Source organism: Poecile atricapillus, chromosome 12 (assembly GCF_030490865.1).
Source record: "Poecile atricapillus isolate bPoeAtr1 chromosome 12, bPoeAtr1.hap1, whole genome shotgun sequence".
Classification (NCBI taxonomy): Eukaryota; Metazoa; Chordata; class Aves; order Passeriformes; family Paridae; genus Poecile; species Poecile atricapillus.
The window spans coordinates 19,056,649-19,075,574 of NC_081260.1; positions in this window are offsets into that span (position 1 = coordinate 19,056,649).

The following is an 18,926-nucleotide window of genomic DNA, read 5'->3' on the forward strand; positions in this document are numbered from 1 at the left end:
ACACTCCTGCTTGAGACTGCAGAGCAGGATGGAAAAATGAGGGGAGAAAACAAAGGGCAGGGCAAAATAATGTCCCTGCTTCTTTCCCCCTCTTCATTGGAATCTTAAATTTTCAGTGTTTTCAGAGACTTCAGCAGATTTTGGTGCTCTTGTGCTATCTCAGGTTCTAGGCCTCTCTGTGCTTTTACTGCCTTTCAGAAAATTGAATTTCTGGAAGGAATTTTTGATAGCATTAAAAGCACCCAGAGAGGGAATGGCTTTGTGCATCTGTTCTCTACCTTACACTCACTGAAAGGCAGACAGTTGTTCTCTTTGAAAAGCTCCTTTTTCAGATGAATTTCACTCCAAACTCTGCATCTCCTCCAGTGAATATTAACAGAAATTCCTGAAGTATTTTGTGCAGGCTTTCCATCCACAGCTCATTGTGCAGCAGAGCCTCTGTGGTGCCTCGGGGAGGAGCAGGGGTGCAGCTGCTGAGCAATCCAGGCTCCTCCACAACAATCAGAAACTTCATTTAGGTTTAGACTTTAGAGTTCAGCTCTGCAGCCATTCACAGGGAGGATGTGCAATCCCTGTGATGCACAGCACAAACACCAGCACTGTCCACCTGTGACAAAGGGGTTCTGGGGAACTGCGATGGATTCGGGATGGGAAGAAGCAGATGGGCATGAGAATGAAATAGAAGGGAAACTTTTCTTTGATTCTTCGATTCTTCTGCTGCTTTACACATTAAAAACAGGGATTTCTCAATGCAAATGACTGAAATAACCTTAAAGAGAGTGATATAAAAGTTTACAAGTGATACTATTTGGGTTAAATTGTGTGTCTCACTAAGGTGTATCTGAACACTCTGAGTCCCCTCTGAGATTTTTATGCCTTGGATTTCATGTAATAGTCTCAACATTCAGGATTTGGCCATTTGTGGATGTTTAAATTGATCAAGATGGATCCTTCCAAATGATACCAAATTTTACCTGCTGGACTTTGGGAGGGATTTGGCTGCTGGTAGATAAATCTCCCAGCATAAGTGCTGTAAGGAGGGGTGGGCAATATGCAGGAAATTATCACATTCAGAGTCTGTCTGCAAAAACAGAAGGAGGAAAAAACTCCTGTGGCAAAAAGGATGGATATTTCAGATTTCTGTGAGACTGTTTATTGCCTGTAAGTCCTGTAGAGGTGTTCCCGTGGATCCAGGAAATTATTTATAAACTGGAACTGTATTTTTGCCTTGGGAAACTCAATCTGGCAAAACATTCAGCAGAGCAGAGGGATTATAAAGAGTGCTAAGTAATCAGTTATTTACAGGAATTTTAAAATTCTGTCCTTTTTTATTCCTTGGAACTTTGGACACAAATAATTTACATATAGTTTCACTTTCTTGTTTTGATATAGGCTAATTCACCCTTGAGGTACTCGCTCATGTTTATTTCTGTAGGATAATAACACATTGTAGCACAAAATGATGCAGCCAGGGCCAGGATTTATAGCAGGCCCTATAAGTAAATGGGAGTTTCAGTCAGATCTAGAAGAATTGGAAATTAGTTCTTCATATCTGCAATGTAAACACATTCCTGGAAAGTGGAGAATTCCCCTGCTTGGGAAGTCATTGAGCAGGGAGCTGAACGTGGCCCTGCCTCAGCCTAATTCCATTTTACAGCCATATCCTATGGGATGCATCAGCCAGGACAAATTTTGCTCATTCCAGTCCCAGCAGTCTCCCTCTGAGCACGCCAAAAGTACACAGAACCTACAGATGAAATGCCAGGACTAAACTTTGAAAGTAACAAATGTGAATAAATAAAAATAAATCCCACCGCCAAACATAAATAAAATAATAGATAAAAATAAGTAAAAATAGACTTCAAAAACGTGTCAGATAATACTCTGGTGTTATGCAGTTATCTGGGGATCTAACACATTTTGACAGAGTGTATCAGTCTGTGTACTCAAAGCCAAACATTTTATTAAAACAAAATATATCAGTTTTTAAAACAAGCTATGTATTCTGTTCCCCAAAGAACCCTTTGAGAAAGATGTTGTTTGAGCAAGAATTTCTCTGCAAGTTGATGAATGATTGGAGCTAATAAACTGGAAATACAATTTTTAACAGGTTAGGCTTAGTTTGATCACCAGTGCACTCCAGTGCACCCCTTTATAATGATGCATCTGTCTTCATATGTCAAATAAATCCATATTTGTGCATTATCAAGTGCTGTGTGCTGGGTTTAATGAAGTGTTGGAGTAGTATTTCTGTACATATATTTTTTTTATTCTCTGAAAATCACAGAAAAAAACCTCTCAAAGTGGCTGTACAGACAGAGGCTTTCTGAGACTTGTGTTCCTGGAGGAAAACAGACCACTTCCCAAGCAGGAGAATATTCCGCATTGCCAGGCACTGACAGAGCAAGTCACTGTTTGTGTGTTTATCTGAGCAATTAAAGCAAATCCTGGAATTGTTTGGGTTGGAAGGGGCCTGGAAGAGGCCTTGTTTTGCTGTAGGATAATTCACCCTGGAGGGATCCATCTCACCCTGCTGTGGGCAGGGACCCCTTGCATGGAGCAGAGCCTGGAGCCCTTCCAGGGATGAGTGATCACACCTTGGCTTTGGACCCTGGCGTGATCATCTCCAGCAGAAACACCATGGAAACCTAAATATTCCTCACTGCCCTTGTGTTGCCACTGAAGATGAACAGATCACACGGACACAGGTCGAGGTGTGGTGAAAGAAGAGCAGAGTTTATTTTTCCTCCCAGGATTTACAGGTTTCTGCCCACAGCCAGGGATTGGATGGTCAGGATAACACTTTCCCACTGCATTGGCCATGAGAGATGCCCATCACAAGACGTGGAACAGAAAGAATGTACACATATCTATGTTTACAGTTCCTGTCCTGGGAAAGTCCTTAGAAAACCATGTCAGCAAGCTCAGAAGCTGAGTTTTCAGGGTGACACCCTTGGTGCTTCTGGCTGCTGAGGTCTCCATGAGTGTGTGTGAGTGGTTCTCAGCTCTTTGCTGATCCCAGGCTCTCGCTGCCACAGCTCCTGATGCTCTCTCCACATCCCTTCTGAAGGTACCGGCGGAAAGGAGCATCTCTGGAGAGCCCAGTGCAGCTGACACCGAGCTGTGCAGAGCTCCTCACACAGCACACACTCACTGGAGCCTGGGAAACAAAAAGGAAAAGGCATTTGGACCAAATCTGGTACCAAACTGGAGCAGTGGCATGGTCTGAGCTGGTGCTGGAGAGGCGCAGCACCACGCACCCGAGCAATGAGCAGCTCTCAGGTGGGAAAAAGCAGCCAAGGAAACCAGAGAAACATCCTGAGGCCTTTGGGACTTCTTGTTGCTGCCATTGGCACTGTGCAAAACACGATGTTGGAATAGAATAATCTTTAGGCAGCTGTAGGGATGAATGTGGTGAGAAATCTTTGACTTGCAGTGACTGATTGCAGCCGGGCTCGGCTGGGACCTGGACTCGTTAATTCTAAACCACATTCTTTTGGGAAATAAACAGGTAGAGCAGGGCTGGCTGTGCCAGTGAGGTTCAAATCAGCATCCTCTCTAAATAAAGATGTTTATATAAATAAATATCTAAATATATATATTAGTAAAAGATAAAGATATTTTAAAGTAAAAAATGCAGACATGGAAAACAAAGTTTTGCCAGCAAGAGATGCATAGATACACATCTGAAATATTGCTTTCATGTTCAACCTCCAGAACCTCCTCCCTCTCTTATTTTGGGGTCGGTGTGATGATCTCTCCAGACTGGGTTTGATAGAACACCGTGGTCTGCAGCAGCTGCTGTAGATGCATTTCCCCAGTGTTAATTTTACTGTATAAAATAAGCTCTGGCAGTGTGGTGACTACTTAATTGAACTATATAACCCTTTCTGGAATTTGTGACTCCAAGCCACTGAACAATATAATTCATCTCGGTTTTTATTAAAGTCCTAGTGAAAGGGTAAGGCTGTAGTGGTGTATTAGAATGCAGGGAGTATGGTGTGTTACCAGGAAAGCCACCTCTCCAGCGGGCCTTTAATAAAATAAATGTTTTCTGATGGTGCACTGCTTATTTTTAGCTTATTCCTGTTTCAGCTCAGAAATATTGCATCTAGAACAATTCAGAAAACTGTAAAATGTGTTTGAGGAGGAGGAGATGAAGGAGAAGGGAAAAGGTCACAAAGAGATTTAAATGTTAAAGCAAAAATTTAGAAATCAAGATGATTGTTGCATAGCACGACATTGTGATCAGTAGAGTACAGTGGAAATACTGAATTTAGAAAGAATAAACTGCCTAACAGCATGCTCCTGAACCATTTGTTATTTCCTAATTAAAGCTTGTGAAAGGGCAGTTTATACATGACTATAATAAGCTCAGTGTGGGAGATGTCAGAGCGTAAATCAGACTCTCTACAGCACTGGAGCTTTAAAAATCTCTAATGACAAGTGCTGGTAGGTAGATGATACAAAAAGACTGTTTTGACAACGTGATTGATTGAGATCTTGAAATATATAAGCAAACAAAAAGTGTGAATTCAGCAGGAAACAAAACCTGCGTGCTGTACCACACATAAAGTGTAAAGAGAGTGAGGGGAAGCTTGTGGCAAAGAAAGTTTAAAGCCTTACTTGAAAAGAAAAAGCCATACTTAAGCAAACAAGCCTTTGCTGCTCAAGTCAGGATTTATCTGAGAGCTCTCAGGGCAGCTGTGCTCGAGGGGACACCCCGAGAGCATCTCTGGGTCAGGGTGAGTGCTGGAGTCTGAGATCCAGAGTGTGTGCTCTTGTTTCTAATACTTAGCTCTAGGACTCAAAAAAAACCACTGAATTTCATATAATACAAAATTCATGAGCATGTTTTCATGGTGATACATGCAAACAAATGTTAAAGTTAGATAGGAAAAGTGTAAGTGTGTAGATTGGAAAGTTTCTTAAATCACTGGGTGAAAAAGTAGTTTAGAGAACAGGAGAAAAGATGGAGGATTTAGGGTGTTGTCTCCTGTCCTTCTTCTTTCTTCTTCATGTTCTTCTCCTAGGGGTTTTTGGGTGGTAGTGAGTGATTGGGTAAAAAATACCATAGTGCAGCACACAGGTGTTGGGTCATTGGGTCACCAAGAAAAATAATTGAGTTGGCACCTGTTAATTGGGTAAATGAACATATAAAAGACCTTGAAGAGGATCTTTGTGAGCCATTTTACCCTTTTCTATCATAGTGCACATAGCTCCTTGTACCTTGTAATGCTGATAAGAAAAGAATAAACAACTGAGACCAAACAAGAGAAAACTGCCTCCCTCTGGTCAATCTTCAGTTCAAAGGGAAAAAGAACCCAAATCCAAAAGTCATTAATGAGACAGGTGAGCACAGAGCCTGTCCCGTGCTCACTGCACCTCCTGTGACACCCCTGCCCTTCCCTTTCAGGTGTCTCTGTCCTCTGCTGTCCCTGCCAGTCCTGCACTGAGGAATCTGAACCAAACTTCTCACCTCTTTTGGGAGAAGGGAGCCGTTTGTAGGAGACCTCTGAAGTTATTGCCATTGCTTATTCACCTTTCACTTCTGAGCCATTAATGCTCACAGGCAGGACTGTTGGATGCATCCCTTTCTGGCCAGCCTGTGATTTCCAGCAGATGAAAAGGGAGCACAAACAGCTCAGTGTCAAATGTTTCTCCGTCACTCCCTTCCGTGGAGACGTGGCCAAGTACATTCTGCATCAGGCTCTTGGTCCAGCACGTGGCTCCAAAATGTCACTGGGGACAGAGGGGCAGGAGCAGGACATTTGAGATTATTTCCAGTTTCATTTTGACCTTTGGAAGATTTGAGAAGGAGGCCCAGCAGGGTGGTTGGGTTCTGTGCACTCATCTCTCTCGGCACATTAGGAAAATACCCGTGTAATTAACAGGGAGCCTCTGCCCGTGGGGGCTGCGGGGGAGATCCTGCCAAGGTCGCTGTGCTCCCCTGAGTTCTGTTTGCCTCGTCAGGATCTGGTCTGTCTTCATCTCACTGATGTGTTTGGTGATCCTGGCAGGACTTGTTTTCCTGCCTTTGCAGGGGTTTGTGATGCCCAGGGTGCCTCTCACTACACCAGAGCATGGCCTGGCAGCCCAGGAATCAACAGAAACTTTTTGTGAAGAGCAAAACCAGAATTTGGCTGTTGGATGCAAGACTTTCATCAGCCATGTCTTTCACATCAGCTACAAGAGAAAGCTCTAGTCAGGCACTTCATGTGTGATCTTGGGGTTTTTATTCTTTACCCTCCTAAAGCCTCAACCACACCTTTTCTGCTGACCTAGAATCGAATTTCAAGGATAGCAAGGGATACCCAATGGATTTGCTTTTATTTAGGATGGGTTCAAATCCAGAAGCTTTGAGGTTACAGGAACTTTACATGGGTTAAGCTCTGAAAATGCATTTTGTGAACGAGATCTCACTGGAATCTTCTTTAGATTCTCCTCAGCTATTCCTGAATTGAAACCTGTGTGTCCTGGGCTTGGAAAAATGCTCTTCACTGTGGTTGTTAGAAGGGGGAATACTCAGACAAAGAGCAGAAGCTGGCAGCACCTGGCTTTCCCAAGGGTTTATTTGTCAGCATGCTTCTGTTTCCCCAGCGCTGATGTTTTATTTGCATTTACAAAAGGATGGAAGAATAGAAGTTATGCAGATCTAGGTTTATTTAAAGGCTATGACTGAAATATCGAATTGATAAGATCTTATCAGCATTTCCATCACCACAGTATCTGATCATTCCCTTCCTGCTGCCATCACACAGTACAGAATCAAGGAGTTGTTCTCTGAAATAAAAGTGAGCAATTTTATATTAGAAAATTGCTTGTGTATGCAATAGTCAAAACCTGGAATTAGCTGAAACAAATTGAAGGCAAAGAAATGAGGGTTTTTTTACAGCTATGTCCAGCCTAGGATCACTACAGGAATAAAATAGTGCAGGTGACCAGGGGTCAAGGTGGAATTCATGGTTATCCATGAGCTGTAGAGCACTGTCTGGCTCTGCCTGTGTATGATAAATGTTTGGTGAGTTTGGTTTTGCCTTTTCCAGATCCCTGTGTCCATAAAAATCAGTGTCTGGGAGCTACCTGTGGCAGCTGCTCCCATGCTGGCTCCTCAGCTTGAGGGGCTTTGAGGCTGAAGCAGGAGGAGGGGGAAGGACAGGGGAAATTATCTTTGTTTTTCCTGGTAGCTGTTTTCCTGTGTGACTAACGCAGACCCATGCATCAAAGTGGCACAGCTGTGGTCCCCAGACCATGTGTGCTGTGCTTGAGAGCTCTGAGCGATGCTCAGGGAGGTCCAGGATGAGCAGCCCAGGTCTCTGAGCATCTCAGAGGTGTTTGGAGGAGGAAACAGGATGGAGAAGCGTTTCATATCAGCCACTGAAGTTCCATTTCCAACAGCTGAACGAGCTTACTTGATTTTTATTTCCCTCTGTCTCCTCCTCCCCCACGGATCCCTGGTGCCCCCAGTGTTGCAGCAGCTCTGGGAAAGGCAGCCTGGTCAAACAATCAGCAGAAGCTCCAGAGACTGAGAGGTACAAAAGGGGCATTGAACTGTCTGGCTTCTTTGGAAGGGACTGTCTTAGTTCCAGATTAAAACCTGCCAAATGCTCCCCACTGTTTTACACGCTGGCTGAAGCAGCTTTCTGCACACCTTTGGCTATCTTTGTTTTGGATCTGTAGCTGAATCCCTTCAGCTGTTGAGTTTAGTAAAAAGAGAGAAGTTGCTGAAGAGTTGGTAACTCCATTTAACCTTGTGTGAGATCAAGGCTGCAGGGTGTCCCAAAGCACCTAGATTGTCCTTCAGATACTGATAATGTTAGGAAAATAGGATTTTCATTAACTGCAGCCGCTGATTTTTCTTTTCAAGAGAGAAGCCTTTTTCGTGCTGTGTCATTGTTATTATTAAAGGTTTGACTGTCCTGCACAGTGTATGGCAATAATGTCTCAGTGGAGAAAGACTCTGCTTTTCTGCTGCGGTATCACTGTGCTCATCCAAGAATTTTTTTTTCTTTCTACCTCCTGTTCTTTTGCCATTGCTTGCCAGTATTCATAAATATTCGTTATCAGCTGAACCTCTCCAAATTTCCCTGGCAGAATGTGCCTTTCTTTTCCAAAGGTCTCTATTTAATATGAACTGCTCTCCAATCATTTCTAGCACCTGTTCTCTGGTTACATGGTGCATCAACAGCAATTTTAGAATTCTTCAGCAGCGTGACAGCTTGAAATTGTCATTTCTTTATGAACACTAGATGCACTGAAATCATGTTAGTGCAGTTGTCATTTCCCTTTGTACTCAAACATTAGATGGGTTTTTGTGAGTTGAGATGGGTGCTGAACAGTTTTTCAGGAAATGAGAAGGGGTCTTTAGCCCAGGGTGTTTTTCAATGGTTATCCACAGCAAGGAGAATGCTTTTTGAAGTGGTAGATATGGACACTTCAGCTTAGGACACAGATGATGCTGCCACATGAAGGACTTTTTGAAGCACTTAACTCCATTATAATAAGTGGAATAATATTATCTTTACTAGCAGGGATTGAAAACAAATAGTGTGTTGGGGGATTTTTTTTTTGGAGTAATGTATAGAGCATAAGGAGAGAGAGAAATTTTTAGCTCAAAACTGTAATGAAGTTAGAAAATACGGGATATTTAGCACAGGTAACATTGAAATAATGTTATTGTTTAAATATTCACATTAGGAGTAGGTTCATGCAGTCAGATGGGTGAAGTGTCTGTGTCCTCATGTGCAGTTCCAGGGTCAGTATGTGCCAGCATCTCCAGTGGCTCAAAGCTTCAGGTATGGATTTCATTCTCAAATGTTCATTGGTACATTCTAGACAGTGCTGGGAGTGGCTTTGTTTGATTTCAGATGTTTGTATCAGTAGTTGGATTCCCCAGATTGTCCAAGCACAGTCATATAAGAACTGCAGAACATCAGTTTAGATTGACTGCTGGGCAGGCCCTGTCACTCTGAGCACTTTATGTATGAATTAATACCCCTCTCAGTCTCTTTGGCTGTCTCTAACACAGCCAAATAGAGCCCAAAAATACCCTAAAAAAACATTTCTTCATTTTCTTCAGAAGACAGTTCAGCTCTTAATTGGTAAACCCTCACAGTTGGGTTGTAGGGGGACTTGTGCAAGGATGGTAATGAGAGAAAAATAATTCCTGGTGTTTCCAGTGGAATTACTCTGCCTCTGGCCCTCTCCTGCCTCCTCTGACATGCATGACTGACACAGTCAATACTCATACTCACAAAAACCCTAAATAACCATCTCTTTTCCTGGCCTGTCATGCAGCTTCTCGAGCTATCACTTTGAAATGGTGGCTGCTGTTTTGTCACTATCTGAATTCTGCCATCTTCATGGCTGATCCTATCATCCACTTCCCCTCCCTTTATCTCCACAGTGTTGATCCAGTCACTCCTCACTGTCTGTCTTGTAAATGTTAACACTGACATTTGCAATGGCTCCTTTTCCCTTGCTCTGCTCTCTTCTTATCTTACCCTGGAATCTCTGGATTAATTATGCTCCTCCAATCTCATCTCCTTTGCTACCCCTGCAGATGTGCAGACATTGTTTTGCTTCCAGTTCAGTCCTTTTGTTCCTGCTCCTTCCGTGGGTTCCTCAGTGCTGTTCATCACTGGAAATTGTCTTCTCCTTCTTACAACCTTCTGTTGTGCTATTTCACTTGATCTATTCATCCCTCTTCCTAAAATGACCTTTATTTCCTTAACTTGACTGTCTCTGAGATAATTAGTTCATATCTGGAATGATCTTTCTTTCTTTCTTGTCTGCTGAGTAACTTCTCTGTTTTCATTAAGTTCTGCCAGAAATCCTGCCTAGAAAATCAGGTCCAGAGAAATCAGTAAAGAAACTCAATTGACTTCAGGATTTTACAGCAAGTCTCAAGCAGTTTTTTTGCCTTTCCCTGATCAATAGCCCAAATAGTGTCACTTAAACTGTTCTCCATTATCAAATCACCCTTTTTCTTTTTTTCTGTTTGCACTAAATTATAAGGTCTTTGAGGATGGTTTCTGTTTCAGTCTATTCCTGTATAATAAAGACACAGTGGTAAATAAATTTTATCTCATCACAGAAATGCTCTTTGAACACTGAGGAAGAAATTATTTCATTTTGTTGTTTTAACATTTAAATGGACACAAACTGGAAAGAATGAGGAACAGAAGGAAAATATACATGATTGAACATTAATATTTTACTGTAAAAGAATTAAATATCCTAAGGAAATAATGAAAACTTCTTCCAGATGATAGTTAAAGTTTGATGAAATAATAATAAAAATTTAATCTTCCAGTTGAATGGAAACACTCCATATGTTGTTAAATGTGCTTAAATTTGAATTCAATTTTGTTGGTTTTTCTGTCTCAGCCAACTGCTGAATGTAGAGATCAGTTTGCTACAGATAAAGAGCAGGCCACCCCTTGTTTGTGTGATCATCTGTAACTTTTATCACACTGTTTTTCTTTTGGATCCTCCTGCCATCCAAATCCTTGAGGGCAAGTCAGAAGTAAGTGGCTGAAGAGAGAAAATCCATGTGTGAGAAGCACTTGTTTGTTCACAGAACATATTGTATGTAAATACTTAGAGATTAAATACTGATTCCTTCTGAAAAATAAACCAGTGCATTTAGGACCATTGTAACCATGGAACAGACACCTTATGGATCTTGGAGCATTGTTTTATATCTTATTTGTATTTTTCCATCTGCCAGTGCAGCTGTGAGAGTGGAGCTGAGTGTCATTCTTGCACTTTGTGTTCTGCATCTGCTCCATAGCAGTTTATCTCCAACCCTTTTGTTCTGTGCCATTCCTCACTCTGTCTGTTCTGCACACTCTTGATCTTTCTTCTGTTTATCATTCCTTGCTCTCCAGTACATGGTATCATGTACAGCACCCTTGCAACTTCCCTCTTCACATATGCTGAGACTGTTAAACTGTCTGCTTGAAATCCTTTGTAACAGATTCATTTCATGCCCTACACCTTTTATTAAAACTTACCTTTTATTTCTGTTTTCTTGAAGCTGTCATTATTCCTTCTAACAAGCACATTTTTATAGCTAGTACAATTTCACTTCATCTGGCACCCAGGTCGTTCCCTCTGTGTCCACCATCATCAAATCTGTCCGTGAGTAGTCACGGTAAATGAATAATAAATGTTCCTTCAGAAGAAATTTCTCATCTGCCTACCCTGTTGTTTTGCATAAACTGGCAATGTCCCCTGAAATATCCTTTCACTTTATGTGCAAGGCCTGATTGCTGTAACGTTCCTGCAAATCTCTGATGTGCTGAGTTGGTGTTGTAACTCCTGTGTTCCAGCCCGATGTGATCCTGTCTGTGCCAGCCACAGCTTTGTTTTCCCAGTCTGTCTCCCAAGGGATAAAAAAGGAGCCTTTTTGTAGCTGTCCCTTACCATCCTGGGATGTGTTCCCCTCCTGGAATGTGTTCCCTTTCTGGGATGTGTTCTCATCCTGGGATGTCTTCCCATCCTGGGATGTGTTCCTCACCTGGGATGTGTTCCCTTCCTGGGATGTGTTCTCATCCTGGGATGTGTTCCTCACCTGGGATGTGTTCTCATCCTGGGATGTGTTCCTCACCTGGGATGTGTTCCCATCCTGGGATGTGTTCCCTACCTGGGATGTGTTCCCCTCCTGGGATGTGTTCCTCACCTGGGATGTGTTCCCTGCCTGGAATGTGTTCTCATCCTGGGATGTGTTCTCATCCTGGGATGTGTTCCTTACCTGGGATGTGTTCCTTACCTGGGATGTGTTCCTTATCTGGGATGTGTTCCCCTCCTGGGATGTGTTCCTTACCTGGGATGTGTTCTCATCCTGGGATGTGTTCTCATCCTGGGATGTGTTCTCATCCTGGGATGTGTTCTCATCCTGGGATGTGTTCCTTACCTGGGATGTGTTCCTTACCTGGGATGTGTTCCTTATCTGGGATGTGTTCCCCTCCTGGGATGTGTTCCTCACCTGGGATGTGTTCCTTACCTGGGATGTGTTCCCCTCCTGGGGTGTGTTCCTTACCTGGGATGTGTTCCTTACCTCGGATGTGTTCCCTTCCTGGGATGTGTTCCCATCCTGGGATGTGTTCCTCACCTGGGATGTGTTCCCATCCTGGAATGTGTTCCCCACCATCCCATTCCTGTGATCAGACACTCACAGAACAGCTTGTCTTTAGGAGTTCCCCGTGTGTCTGGCCTGAGCTGCTCCCAGGTTCTGCTGGTGGTGTTGGCAGCAGAGCTTTAGCTCTGTTCTAGCTCGGATTCAGGGGAGCAAAGTCTCCTTTTCCCTGGAGCTCATCCCTGTGGCTGCTGGGCTGTCCTGCTGAGCTGCTGAAGGCAGCAGGAGGCATCGCCTCTCATGGCACAGAATCACTGGGGAAAGCTTCAGCCAGCACAGGATGGGGAGCTGCAGAAGCTCCTGGCAGGTTTTTGTGCCTGCAGTTTGCACCTGTGCCCATGCTGGGGGCTGCAGGAGATGCAGCGGGTGCAGCACAGGCAGGAGGACACCAAAGGCACCAGAAGAGCTGCTCTGGATGGCACAGGGCAACGCCAAAGATCCAGGAGAATTAAAAAAGCTGGGCAGGGCCTTGGGTTTTGGGCTTTGAAGAGAGAGGCAGCTCCTTAAGCATTCAGCAGGCAAAGCGGGCGATCGCTTTCTGCTCATTTATGCGTGAGGTATCTCTGTACATCTCTGCAAAGGAATCTTCTAAGAAAATAATGCATGTGGCAAAAAGCCAGCCAGGGGAGCAGCTAGAGGAAAAGTAACTGAAGTGCTTTGATTCCAGACATGAATATTCTAAGCAGACAGATACATGTCAACTTTACCTGCTACCTTTAGCACACGCATTTTGTTTAAGCTCGGTACTGTGCAGAAAACATTAGATGCTTTTGACACTCCTGCTGCCCACATTACTTTTAACAACTCATCTGTGGGAGCTTTTTCAGAGCCTAGGGGTGTTGTACTTCAGCGTGTTCATTCTTCTCAACTTCTCCTGTTTTGTTTTGGTTTTTTTTCAAACAAGTTTAATGAAACACATATTTAATTAGCAACACGCTATTGAATAAATACAAACAGATTTGCCCCTGAACACAGCGCTGTTGAAGAAGAATATCAGTGTGAATTTTAAAAATTAAAGCCAACGTTACGAAAGGCAAATATGTTGAATAAATAATGGCTGCTGCTATTTACAAAGCACACAAACCAAGAAGGGAACCTCCCTTGTTAAAAACGAGAAGATGGGAGGAAAAACAAGGAAAAGCTGAAAGCATTTGCAATAGAATTTTATTTCTTTCTCTTTCATTCCATTCCTGTGGGACATGGTCTAGTTCTTCTCATTACTCTTGCGGATGAGGAACCTGCAGTTCAGGGGATGAGAGCTTGGGTGCTGATGGCAGAGGAAGAGGAGGCAGAGCTGCTCCTCTCACAGCTCGGGCCACAATGCTGCCTTCACTTGGGCAGATGTTTCTGTTCTTAGGGTGGCTGTTTAGACATTTCAGAATCTTTGAGACTTTTTGGTGAAGCAGAAAGTACAGGCTGAAGCTATTTTTGTATCACATTAATATCTTTGTTCCTTTTATTTTCACCTATTTTCAGTATGTTCTGTTCCTGTTCTGTCTGTAGTGACACTGTGCACTGAAGGGTGTTTGATTTTTAGGTATGACTAAGTTTCAGTGGTAGATCAGAAAAATTCTTCACAGGGCCAAATTTGGAGGTATTTTATCAAATAAAACCAGTCCTGTATACTCAACACAGATAAAACAATTATCGCTCTGCAACATAGAGGCTCCAGTTTCTAAAGAATCGTAGAAAATTCCAGAGGTAAACATGCAACAGAAGTATCAACTGTTTGCTAAGATTTATAGGAGTAATTTGTTATCACACCTATTTTCTGCTACAATACTGAGGTTGGGAGCAGTGATAAATGCATAATTCAGGGGCTTGCATAATGCACCCTTAAGTATTTAAAGATATTCCAGTAGGATCCTGACCATCCATTTCTAAGTTCTTAGTCAAACTGTGTATTTCAAATCACCTTTTTTTTTTTTTTAAATCTTGAATTTTAAAAAGGTTCCTTTTCAGTATAATTATGATCTGTACTCTGCCAGCTTGTGTCTAACCAAACTCTTTGCCTTGGGGATTTGAGGACGTTGAATAAGTAGTGCTGTGGAGCAGCAGCACATTTTCTCTTAAGATTCAAACACAGAAATAAAGAACAAACTAATGATCAAGAGGTAGTCTCACACAGACCTCGAGTATTCTGTAATGATATACAGACATATTTCTGCTTTTCAAAACAAAAATATACCCAAGACTGAACCCAGCACTCGTCTTCTAAAAGCACTGTTTATTATTCACTGTTAACAGATAAATGAAAAGCTGTGCTTGTACCAGGTACACGTCTCATACATTCAAGCATATATTCAGTATTTATTCCCATCACCCACTTTCATCTGTGTGAGCAGGAGAAGATTTCCATGACAAGTCAGGGATCAGGAAGAGCCGGCAGAGGTTGTTCACACAGCAATGTTACAGAGCACAGCCAGTCTGGAGCTGCCAGTGTGGGCTGAGCCCTGCACTGCCACCCTCCTGAGCCATTCACTGCCACCCTGTGAGCCCTGCACTGCCACCCTGTGAGCCCTGCACTGTCACCCTGTGAGCCCTGCACTGTCACCCTCCTGAGCCATTCACTGCCACCCTGTGAGCCCTGCACTGTCACCCTGTGAGCCCTGCACTGCCACCCTCCTGAGCCCTGCACTGCCACCCTCCTGAGCCCTGCACTGCCACCCTGTGAGCCATTCACTGCCACCCTGTGAGCCCTGCACTGCCACCCTGTGAGCCCTGCACTGCCACCCTGTGAGCCCTGCACTGCCACCCTGTGAGCCATTCACTGCCACCCTGTGAGCCCTGCACTGTCACCCTCCTGAGCCATTCACTGCCACCCTGTGAGCCCTGCACTGTCACCCTGTGAGCCCTGCACTGTCACCCTCCTGAGCCATTCACTGCCACCCTGTGAGCCCTGCACTGTCACCCTGTGAGCCATTCACTGCCACCCTGTGATCCCTGCACTGTCACCCTCCTGAGCCATTCACTGCCACCCTGTGATCCCTGCACTGTCACCCTGTGAGCCATTCACTGCCACCCTGTGATCCCTGCACTGTCACCCTCCTGAGCCATTCACTGCCACCCTGTGAGCCATTCACTGCCACCCTGTGAGCCCTGCACTGCCACCCTGTGAGCCCTGCACTGTCACCCTCCTGAGCCATTCACTGCCACCCTGTGAGCCATTCACTGCCACCCTGTGAGCCCTGCACTGTCACCCTGTGAGCCATTCACTGCCACCCTGTGATCCCTGCACTGTCACCCTCCTGAGCCATTCACTGCCACCCTCCTGAGCCCTGCACTGCCACCCTGTGAGCCCTGCACTGTCACCCTCCTGAGCCATTCACTGTCACCCTGTGATCCCTGCACTGTCACCCTCCTGAGCCATTCACTGTCACCCTGTGATCCCTGCACTGTCACCCTCCTGAGCCATTCACTGCCACCCTGTGAGCCATTCATTGCCACCCTGTGAGCCCTGCACTGTCACCCTGTGAGCCCTGCACTGCCACCCTGTGAGCCCTGCACTGCCACCCTGTGAGCCCTGCACTGTCACCCTGTGAGCCCTGCACTGTCACCCTGTGAGCCCTGCACTGCCACCCTGTGAGCCCTGCACTGTCACCCTGTGAGCCATTCACTGCCACCCTCCTGAGCCCTGCACTGCCACCCTGTGAGCCCTGCACTGCCACCCTGTGAGCCATTCACTGCCACCCTCCTGAGCCCTGCACTGCCACCCTGTGAGCCCTGCACTGCCACCCTGTGAGCCCTGCACTGTCACCCTGTGAGCCCTGCACTGTCACCCTGTGAGCCATTCACTGCCACCCTGTGAGCCCTGCACTGCCACCCTGTGAGCCCTGCACTGCCACCCTGTGAGCCCTGCACTGTCACCCTGTGAGCCATTCACTGCCACCCTGTGAGCCCTGCACTGCCACCCTCCTGAGCCCTGCACTGTCACCCTGTGAGCCCTGCACTGTCACCCTCCTGAGCCATGCACTGCCACCCTGTGAGCCCTGCACTGCCACCCTGTGAGCCCTGCACTGCCACCCTGTGAGCCCTGCACTGCCACCCTCCTGAGCCCTGCACTGCCACCCTGTGAGCCATTCACTGCCACCCTGTGAGCCCTGCACTGCCACCCTGTGAGCCCTGCACTGCCACCCTCCTGAGCCCTGCACTGCCACCCTGTGAGCCCTGCACTGCCACCCTCCTGAGCCCTGCACTGCCACCCTGTGAGCCCTGCACTGCCACCCTGTGAGCCCTGCACTGCCACCCTGTGAGCCATTCACTGCCACCCTCCTGAGCCCTGCACTGTCACCCTGTGAGCCCTGCACTGCCACCCTCCTGAGCCCTGCACTGCCACCCTGTGAGCCATTCACTGCCACCCTCCTGAGCCCTGCACTGCCACCCTGTGAGCCCTGCACTGCCACCCTGTGAGCCCTGCACTGCCACCCTCCTGAGCCCTGCACTGCCACCCTGTGAGCCCTGCACTGCCACCCTGTGAGCCCTGCACTGTCACCCTGTGAGCCCTGCACTGTCACCCTGTGAGCCATTCACTGCCACCCTGTGAGCCCTGCACTGTCACCCTCCTGAGCCCTGCACTGCCACCCTCCTGAGCCCTGCACTGTCACCCTGTGAGCCCTGCACTGTCACCCTCCTGAGCCATGCACTGCCACCCTGTGAGCCCTGCACTGCCACCCTGTGAGCCATTCACTGCCAGCCTCCTGAGCCATTCACTGCCACCCTGTGAGCCCTGCACTGCCACTCTGTGAGCCATTCACTGCCACCCTGTGAGCCCTGCACTGCCACCCTCCTGAGCCCTGCACTGCCACCCTCCTGAGCCCTGCACTGCCACCCTGCAGCCACACACGGAGCCCCAGGCTGCAGTGCTCTACCTGCAGTGCTCTACCTGCAGTGCTTTATCAGCAGTGCTTTACCTGCAGTTCTTTACCTGCAGTGCTTTATCTGCAGTGCTCTACCTGCAGTGCTTTACCTGCTCTACCTGCAGTGCTCTACCTGCAGTGCTCTACCTGCAGTGCTTTACCTGCAGTGCTTTACCTGCAGTGCTTTATCTGCAGTGCTCTACCTGCAGTGTTCTACCTGCAGTGCTTTCCCTGCAGTGCTTTCCCTGCAGTGCTCTACCTGCAGTGCTCTACCTGTTCTATCATGATTCCAACCTGCCCCCTCTTCCTTCCTCTTGCCCTGCTTTATGTGTGAGCACGATGTCCCCTGCTCTGGGATGTCCCTTGGGGGCCAGCTGTGCTGGCTCTGTCCCTCCAGCCCCCCAGGCACCCCCAGCCCGCTCTCTGTGGGGTGAGGAGCAGAAAAGGCCTTGGCTCTGTGTGAGCAAAAACATCCCTGAGTTACCAACACCTGCCAGCACAAATCCAAAGCACAGCCCCATAATGGCTGCTCTGAAAAAATTAACTTTATTACAGTCAAAAGCAGCACAACACCTCCAGGCTTTATTCCCTCTTTTCTCTGGACCTTGCAGGACTAAAAGGGAGCAGCTCCTACGTAGGTTTGTGGCTCTGATGGCTGCTGCTGTTGGCTTTGGATGTGGTGAGCCAGAGTTCTAGAAAAAGAGCTGTTTCTGTAGGGAATAAATGTAAAGATAGAAATTAGAGGAGCAATTCTTTCCTTAGTGCAAGATCAAAGGGAACAACATGGACATAAAATTCAGTTTTGTCTGCTGATGAATTCTGAGCTGACTCCATCCTAAATCAGGTCTGGAAACTGATGATCAGGAATGATTTCTCTTCACCTTTCTGCATGACTTTTCCTTATTTGTTGGGTTTTGTTTGAGGATTCTTTGTGTGTGCGTATGGTTTGGGTTTTGGTTAGTTTTGGGGGGGTTTTAATAGGAAAATTTATGGAAACAAGTAAAAATTTTGTTGTCAATTTTGGGAGCACTGTGCTTTTGCTGTTTGCCGTCAGGAGCTGTAGAGTTAGACCAAAGTTGAAGACTTGCAAATCCCACCTGCACAGTTCCTTAATGCAGAAGTGCTTTAGAAGGATGTAATACAGTCACCGTGGGAGTGGAGATCATTCTCAGGATCATAGCACTGGAGCAATTCATCCATGAGACTGTATCTTTATTAAGCTCAGCTTCACACTATTAAGAAGTCTCGAGATTGCCTGTCCTTTTAATGGACTGTAAGTTCACTTTCAAAATGATGCTATAAAATGATTCAAACAGTGTCTCAGAAATTCTCATCCCGTGTATTTACCAAAGCAGCCAGAGTGCCTTGTGAAGGAAATAAAATAAGAGAATGCTTTATTATTTCTTAGATGTGGCATAGTCAAAGGGCATGCACATAAAAATATATGTGTTGAAAAGAAATATGGCAAAAAATACTCTTCTAAAAGCTCCTTGAGGAATATCAGATGGATCCAGTGATTCAAATGTGAACAGCATTTTCACATTGGTGGTCCATTAGTCCATCTTTTCCAATGAACCTGAAGATAAGACATTGCAATGCAGTCTGGACACGCTTTCCCCTCATCTTCTGTTACTAAGCAACTTGGGTGAAAATGGAAAGATGAACTCACTGGTATTGATGTGGTGAGTAGGAGCACATCTAGGCTGCAAAACAGGATGTTGCCTTGGAAGAGAGAAAAACGATATTTCCAAACAATGAAAGCCCAAATTAAACCAAGCAATGGTGCACACCTCTTTGCTTTGGAGACAAATCCGAGGAGAATTCCAGCTGAGCACTCATCCAGTTTCCTTCCTGCCTCGGACAGGAATGACAAACTGGTTTAATGTGTGCACAGAAAAAGGCACAGGGTAGCAAGCTGTCCCCTGGGC